Raw genomic sequence first — 8,406 nt, 5'->3', positions numbered from 1 at the left:
TTTGGTTATTGTGAATTGTGCTGCTAGAAACATGGCATGCATTTATCATTGTAGTGTGATGACTTTAATTCTTTAGGATAAATACCAATGAGTGGTATAGCTGAGTGCCTCTAGGCTTAGTCTTTTGAAAAGCCTCCATACTGATTTCCATTGTGTTTATATATATGTATTTTTTATGCATTCATCTGTTGGCAGTTATCTATGCTGTTTTCATAGTGTGACTATTGTAATGATCATGGGTATGCATGTAACACTATAGTATATCTATATCTTTAAGAAAGATACCGAGGAGTGGTATGTGGTGGTTCTATACCTAGACTTTTGAGGAACCTCCATACTGATTTTATAAAGGTATTAATAATTTACAATCCCCCCAAAGATGTTCCTTTTTCTTCATATCCTCTCCAGCATTTATGATTATTTGTATTCTTTTTTTAAAAATATTTTTTAGATGTTGATAGACTTTTATTGTATTCATTTATTTAAATGTGGTGCTGAGAATCAAACCCAGTGCCTCACACATGCCAGGCAAGTGCTCTACCACTGAACTACAACCCCAGGCCATGATTATTTGTATTCTTGATGGCTGACAAGTATGAAATAAAATCTCAGTGTAATTTTTATTTGCATTTTCCTAACTGCTATGGTGTTGGACATTTTTCATATATTTGTTAATCATTTTAATTTCTTCTTTTGAGAAGCATCTAGTTCATTTATCCACTTATTAATTGGGTTATTATATTTTGTGGTGTAAAATCTTTGAGTTTTTTTCTATGTTCTATGTATTAATCCTCTGTCAGAAGAATAGATAGCAAAGATTATTCTCCAATTCTATAAGTTCTCTTTCACATTACTCATTGTTTGCTGTGCTGTGGAGAAGTTTTTAATTTGATGCCATCCCATTGAAATCATTGCCTGAGATTTAGGAGTCCTAGAGAGAAAGTGTTGCCTGTGCCTAAATGTTGGAGTGTCAACCTGACGTTTTCCTCTAGGAGTTGCATAGGTTCTGTTTTACTTTCTAGGTCTTTGATCCACTTTGATTTGGGGTCAAATGATGATATACATCAGAATTCAGTATTCTCTGCTGGAATTGAATACAAAATTTGGTCTGCAATTTTATGCTACTTATGAGATACAATCATATGTCAAAACCTAATGCATTTTCTAAAACAACATAATTTAAAGGCCTTATTTAACAGAAACATTTGCGAGTACTGCTGAGACACCTTGAAGAATTAATTTGGTCAAAAATATTTCAAGTGCTCATATTGGGGTTATATATAATCCTATATTTTTCATGTTTTCTGGTCTAATTTTTTTTCCATTCAGTACTGGAACCAAGTGAGAAGTGTTAAATTTCAAGCTTCTGATCACATCACAAAGCAAAGCTTAGATGTCATTTACCCACATTATCCAACTGTGCGTTTCAAACATCTTATTGTCTCAGTGGAGACAAAAGCTTATATTTCAGATTTTAAAAGCAGAAGCTGAGAGAAATGAAATCTAGTGAAAACACATCAATCTCAGTTCAATTAAAAAATAAATCTAACTTAAATTAGTTGTGTTTCAGGGGTAGAGGGAAGAGAAGGCATGGGGTTAGGAGCAAAACTGTGACAAGGGCTGGTAACTATACATGGCATGTTGTAGCTCTGGAAACTGTCATATGATATTTTAAAATAAAGTGGCTTTTGTCTCTTGGTATTGTAAACATGTGCTGTTTAATATTTTCCAAATTTAGAACTTTTTTTTTTGTTGCGAACAAAACAGAATTTAAAGCCTTTAAGACAAATATCCCCCTAAGATAAAAGTCACTTGTTATAAAACTGTGAGGATACCCAAGCAAGACCCCACTTAAGACTTGTCAGCATGAATTTGAGAGCTTTTGTCCACTGTTCCTCAGAGTTAAACTGTTTTTGATGTAATAGGAGCCACTTCTGCCTCCTGTGTCTTCAATCTTGCCTTTTTCCACATCCATCCTGTAAGGAAGACAAAATCGTGTTTTGCCTTTCTCCACCTCTTCTTTGAATTGCTGCACAATCCAGGAAAGCCACCATTGCATGGGCAAACTTGTTGTCCCAGAAAAACTGCAACCCCCCAGAACAATATAATGGCAGCTCCTTAGATTTGTCTGTCAGAGATTCCAGATATGCATGATTTCCATAGGGAACAAGTGGATACCTCTGAAACGTCAGACCCATCTTATTGGCCAGACCATGAAACAGCAAAACTATCTGACCCCCAGCAACATTAATCTCATTCCATTGCACAGGAACACTCAGCAGGTGACCCAGTCTGAAGTTATTAATTGTGCCAAATGTCCACTGTGCCAGATATAGAAGGTTGCATTAAAGACGTTGGTTTTCTTCAGCTTGTCCAGCTGCATCTGGGCATACCACATCTGATTTTCTACATTCTTCAGCTCATCATCCAGCTCTAGCTATTGCCATTTAAATTCACTGTGTTCCCTCTAATACTGAGCTTCCTCCTGATCCAGTCTCTCAGCCTCAGTCTGGACCTTCTCCAGATTTTCTGCCACTACCTTGCGGTTCTTTTCCACATCTTCCAGCTTCTGTATCAGCCTTTCCTCCTTTAATGCCAGCTCCTTCAGCTCTCTCTGTACTTGCTCACTGTCATCCTCATTCATTTGCTCTAGCATCTCCAGACAGAATTTTTAGTTCTGACACTCATTTTCAGTGACATTGAGCTAAGTATCCAGCTGGTCTGAAAGAGTATCTGTGCATTCTTCACACAGTGGGTGATCCACATCTGTCTGACCCAACATGATGTCAAAAAGATTCCCAGTGACCTTCAGTCACCAGCTGAGATTCTCCATAGTGCCGCCATCAGATGCCTTCCCCATCAGAGCGAAGCTGTTAGCACTTTCTGTAGACATCATCCTAGCTGGGGGAATGAATCTGCGAGAGACACCATCCTGGCGAGTTTCAATAAATGGCTCCTCTCCTGAGTTAGCTTCTTCCTCCTGGGTGTCTCCTGGTTTTGCCCGCGCTGTAGCAAGTAATGGAGCTGTGAGCTCTTGGACGGTAACACAGTCCAGGATCTTGAAGCTTGTGTCCAGTTTCAGAGGCTGGCTGCAGCGCTGGCACACGAAGCACCAGCATGGTGCTGCTGGACGTCTTAGACCCCTCCATCCCTCGGGTCCCGGAGCCTGCCGCCCAGGTCTGCTCTACAGCGGGGTTACAGTAGCATCGGGTCTGTCCTGAGGCAAGTCTCCCCAACTGCCATTGCCCAGTCTTCAGCTACTTCCCGGTCCGCCAGCAGAAGCTTCCCTTGAGTTGACTTTTGCGCAGGGTGAAAGATAGGGATCTACTTTCATTCTTTGGCTTATGGATATCCAGTTTGCCCAGCACCATTTCTTCCTAGGTCTATTTTTCATTTAAGAGAGTATTGTTGAGTCTCCATGTGCTTGTATGGTTTCTGTTATTTTCCTAGTTTCCTTCTATTGTGGTCTGATATGCTGTATGGGATTATATCAGTTTTTTGTTGTTTTCTTTTTTTTTTTCTTTTGTGTTTGCTGAGACTTACACTGTGACATCTTATTTGGAGACAATTCCATCATCTGCTAAGAAGGTTGGGGGTGAAAAATTCTGTAGATGTCTATTAGGTCCATTTAGCTTAGAGTAGTATTTAGTTTGCTTATATCTTGATTGAATTTATTTTTTTTATGACTATTCTGTGGTGATAAAGGTGTGTTGAAACCTGTCAGTACTATTGTATTGGGGTCTATCTGGGATTGGGTGCATTGACATTTGGGAAATACATATTAATTATCATTATTTCTTATTGAATTGTTCCCTTTACTAGTTTGCAATGGCCTTCTTGGTCTCTCTTGACCAATTTTTGCTTAAAATCTGCTTTGTTAGATATGACAATGTCTACTCTGGCTTATTTTTGAATACTGCATAAAATATTTTTCCCCATTCTTTTATCTTCAGTCTGTGAGTGTCCTTAACTATGAGATGAGTCTCCTGCAAATGGCATATGGTTGGATCTTCTTTTTTCATTTATTCTGCTAATCTATGTCTTTTAATGGGACAGTTGAGACCTTTTGCATTCAGTGTCTTTATGGATATTTGTTTCTGATTTTTTTCATTTGATTCTGTCTTTGTTCTCATTTAGATGATATGTCTTCTATTGATCTCCATATATTTGAAATTTTGGGTTTCTGCTTTTGGGTTTCTCTATGTGCAATTTCTCTTTGTAGTGCTGGCTTGGTTGGTTGTTATATATTCCTTTAGTTTATCCTTCTCACAAAAGTTTTTTTTTTTTTTTTAATTCCCCATTGAATATGAAAGAGAGCTTTGCTGGATACAACAATTTTTGTTGACAATTTTTTTTTATTTTAGAGCTTCAAAATCTCATTCCATGCCCCCCTTTATTTTAGGATTTGAGTTAAGAAATCTGTAGCAAGATTTATTGGTTTACCTCTAATGTGACCTGCAGTTTCTCTCTTACAGATTCTAACATCTTTCCTTATTTTCTATATTAGACATTTTGATTATGATGTGACTTGGAAAACCTCTTCTGGTTATGTCTATATAGTATCCTGTGTGACTTCTTTGTATCTATTCCTTTCTGAGATGGCGAAAGTTTTTGCTGACTGTATCATTGCAAATAGTCTTAATGCCTTTAACTTGTATCTCCATGTTCTCAAATACTGATCCATAGAATCCCAAAGGTGCATCAAGTATAAACCCCAATTACTGAAATCTCCAATTTAGAACTCTACACCACACTCTGTCACAGAAATACACAATTTTTCAACACCCAATTTTTTGCTGATTCACCATATACCAGGTAATTAGAAACTGAGATCTACTACAACCCGCTGTGCCACCTAGCCACAAAGGTTGGGAGCTAAGTGAAAAACCACAAAGTTGTCAGGCTTTATGATCTCCAACCATCAACTGGAGGGTGATGAGGCAAAAGAAAATATGATGAATGAGCAGCCATCACTGCCAACAGTTTTGATCTCTGCAGTGACAAGAAGCTCTTTATTTCTCAACAAGATTTTTTGTTCCTTTTTTTGTTAATTTTCTTCTTTTGATCTACTAATTCTCCCACTTTTAAATCTTTTTTATCTTGTATTGAATTAGATGATCTTTAACATTAGAAATACTTCCTCTCATAAAATATTTTCCTTCACCATATCTTAAAAAGGGAATAATAGCATATTTTTGTCTTTTAAAATGGATATCAATACTTTAGAAAAGGTACAATGTAAATTATTAATGGCCAAAATCAACATACCCCTACCAAGAATTGTTTGGAAATTTTACTGAAATGATACATTATGATGTTGTTATGCAAGTGTATTGACAATCTGCAATAAGTCCAGTTCTATTTTTATTCTTATATCAAGTAAAACAAGCAAAAAATGTATATTGATATTTGATATTTGATTGATATTTGATTTCTTGCCTTAAAATAAAGCTAGTTGGAAAGGTTTATTTGCATCAACACTCTGAAGGTCCCATTATGAATGTTTTGACGCCATTAAATAGGCAGTTGGATTTCTATTATGACCCAATTATTGACCATGAAACAGACACTAAAGCCAAAGCAGAATAAATTTTCAACCTTGGACTTACTTATTGGTCATATAAAACTAAAACCTATGATCCACTGAAAATGATTACTCATTAACATGAATAAAATTCAGTGGTAATCACTGTAATATTTGTTGATAATTTTAACTGCTTATTTGTAAGACCTAAATTTGATCTTCTCCTCTTCATCAAAGAGATTATGCAAATTGAAGCAGAAACAATATTCAGAAAAATGTTTGCCTCAATTCCACATTTAAAGATTGTTAACAAATTTACCACGGATTCTACAAATTTTCAGATGCATAGCCATTTAGAAGTTGTAAAAATTAAAAAAATAAATTATGATCTTAAGATACTAAAAAACTATTCTGAAAGAAAATTTCATATGGATTAATCTAAATTATTGAAGCAAGAAAAATAGGATGAAAAAAGGATTTTAAATTTACATGATTTCATACCTGTGGTTGTTTATTTTCAGGCCCACCAAGTACTTTTTTCTTTTCCTCTGTTTTTACTTTTAAAGATGGTTCGGCCAACAAATGCATTTGTCTATTTACACTACTTAAAATAGTTAGAAAAACAATCATAGATTAAAATAAAAATGCACTGTATTAATAATAACAATAACATTTATTTTTTCAATTAGGAATTTAAGTTTAAATATTACCTGCATATTTACTATTTATAATGTGGTAGCTTGTGTTAAAATCAATGCCTTGTGCATTTTTTATTAGTTCTTCTGAGTTATATATGGCAGTAGGATATATTTTGGCATCATTATATAATTATATGGAATATATCTCACTCTAGGACCCCAATTTTGTGGATGTACATGATGGTGGGATCTGTATGTTTTCATATATATACACAGGAAAATTATATCAGATTCATTCCACTGCATTCTGAGCACACACTCATCTGCTGAGCTTCTGTACTTTTTTGGGGGGGGTGGGGTGTGCTGGGGATCGAAGGCAGGGCCTTGTGCTTACAAGGCAAGCACTCTACTGACTCAGCTATCTCCCCAGCCCCTTCCGTACTTTTGATTTTCTTTTTAGGCAGTGTCTCACTAAGGTGCCCAGGACAGTCTGAAACCAGCCATTTGCTTTTCCTCAGCCTCCTGAACAGCTGGGCCTATACAGATGTGCTCCACTGAGCTGGTGAGTCTTGACTTCATCTAGTGTCACCACTTGGGGAGACAATAGAGTCATTAGCTTCAGTGCAAACAAATATCTCAAGATATTTGTAGGGAAGAAAAAATTTATTAGAGGGCTCATGGTTTCAGAGATCTTAGTTCATAGAAGGCCTGCTCCATTCCTTGGGGCTGGAGGTGAGGCTGGACATCATGATGGGAGAGGAAGGAGGAAGGAAGCAGCTCACTTTCAGGAAGCACAGACAGAGAGTCCACTCTCCAGATACAAAATATATACCCCAAAGCCATGACCGAATTCTCACCTACTCTAGCCACTTCAATTACCAGTCAGTTAATCCCTATCAGGAATTAATCCACTGATTGGGCTGAGACTCTTATAACTCAATCATTTCTGCTCTGAACTTTCTTGCATTGTCTCACATGTGAGGATTTTGGGGACACCACATCTAAACTATAACACCTAGGAAGTAGTAACGTTTTAGATGATGTTAAATTATATACATACATGACTGACCATGTGGGTTTATATGTATTTATGGTAAACAAAACATTGCTCCGTATGAGCAGAATCAATTCAATGGTTTTCCAACAGTGATAAAGACAGCAAGAGTATGAGAAATCCCCCTACTTCTCAGACAAAGTTTGGTTGTGGAAATTCATAAATTTTTCCCATAATTCAAATTCCCTGCTTTTCCTCTAGTCAATGTTTGCCTTCAATATCCCTCCCTCCATTGTACACACTTGCTTTTCCCCCATCATTTTCTTTCCATACTCTTTGTCTTCTTATTCTTCATGCCTTCTCCTCCTCCCCTCTTATTTCCCAAATTTCCTTAGATCAGAGCATGTCTTAAAATAGAACTAATAATTCACTCAATGGAAATACTCCCTATTAAACCTGTTATTGAAAATGGATGCTGCAAAACTGATTATCTTTTCACTCTTTTTTTCCTCAATGAAATTTTAATAAGTACATTTCTTGAACTATTGGAATATACTAGGGCTGAGGTTTCAAATAAATATTGGGTCGCATGAATTATTTTCATATATACTTCTTACCTTCTACATGTCCTTTTACTTTCTGTTCTCTGCTTTGATTTGTATCACCACGTAAATTTTTAGATGAATGAATATGAAACATCTTCAAAAGGCTCTCAAGACAACCCTGGTAAAGTTAATATCAATAATGAGTGGCATAAAGATTCCTATTTACAATCTAATAAGACATCTAAATTTATAGTTTTGAGATCAATGAGTAAAAATTAGCCAAGTGCCAAAGTGAAAATTAAAATATTTCAAGCCAGAAACCTCATGTATGCTCTCCATATTAAGCTGCACTTTTATCTTCATATGGATACTGACAATGCAAAACCAGGATAAAGCACAAAGAGACATATTCACTGACAACATACTAAGTGATGTGCATATTTCTACAAGGAACCACCTTCAGTGTACCTGACTCTACTTTTCATTTCCTGTCAAAAGAGCATATTTAATAAAAACTGATTTTAAAAACATTCTTACAATACACATGCTATTATACAGCATTGAATATTGAAATGATTCCAATGACTAAATTATTTTGGTGTATAAATAAGAAACTGGTTATGATAAATGAGTTTAGATTACATCATGTTAAACATAACTGGAACAGTTGCTTTTGCTTGTCGTTAGATCAGCAAGAGTTTACAA

At 36.0% G+C, this 8,406-nt stretch overlaps 1 pseudogene across 1 annotated transcript; it reads right to left on the bottom strand.

Annotated features, from left to right (window-relative positions):
- Positions 1-1,540: 1,540 nt before the first annotated feature.
- Positions 1,541-3,228, bottom strand: LOC306659330 (beclin-1-like; annotated as a pseudogene). The gene has a single exon. The product of its transcript is annotated as a beclin-1-like (transcript).
- Between the last annotated feature and the right edge of the window lie 5,178 nt (positions 3,229-8,406).

Source organism: Sciurus vulgaris (genome assembly GCF_902686455.1).
Source record: "Sciurus vulgaris genome assembly, chromosome: 4".
NCBI classification, from domain to species: Eukaryota; Metazoa; Chordata; class Mammalia; order Rodentia; family Sciuridae; genus Sciurus; species Sciurus vulgaris.
The sequence above is the reverse complement of the archived record's forward strand: the minus strand, read 5'-3'. Positions and strand labels throughout refer to the sequence as shown.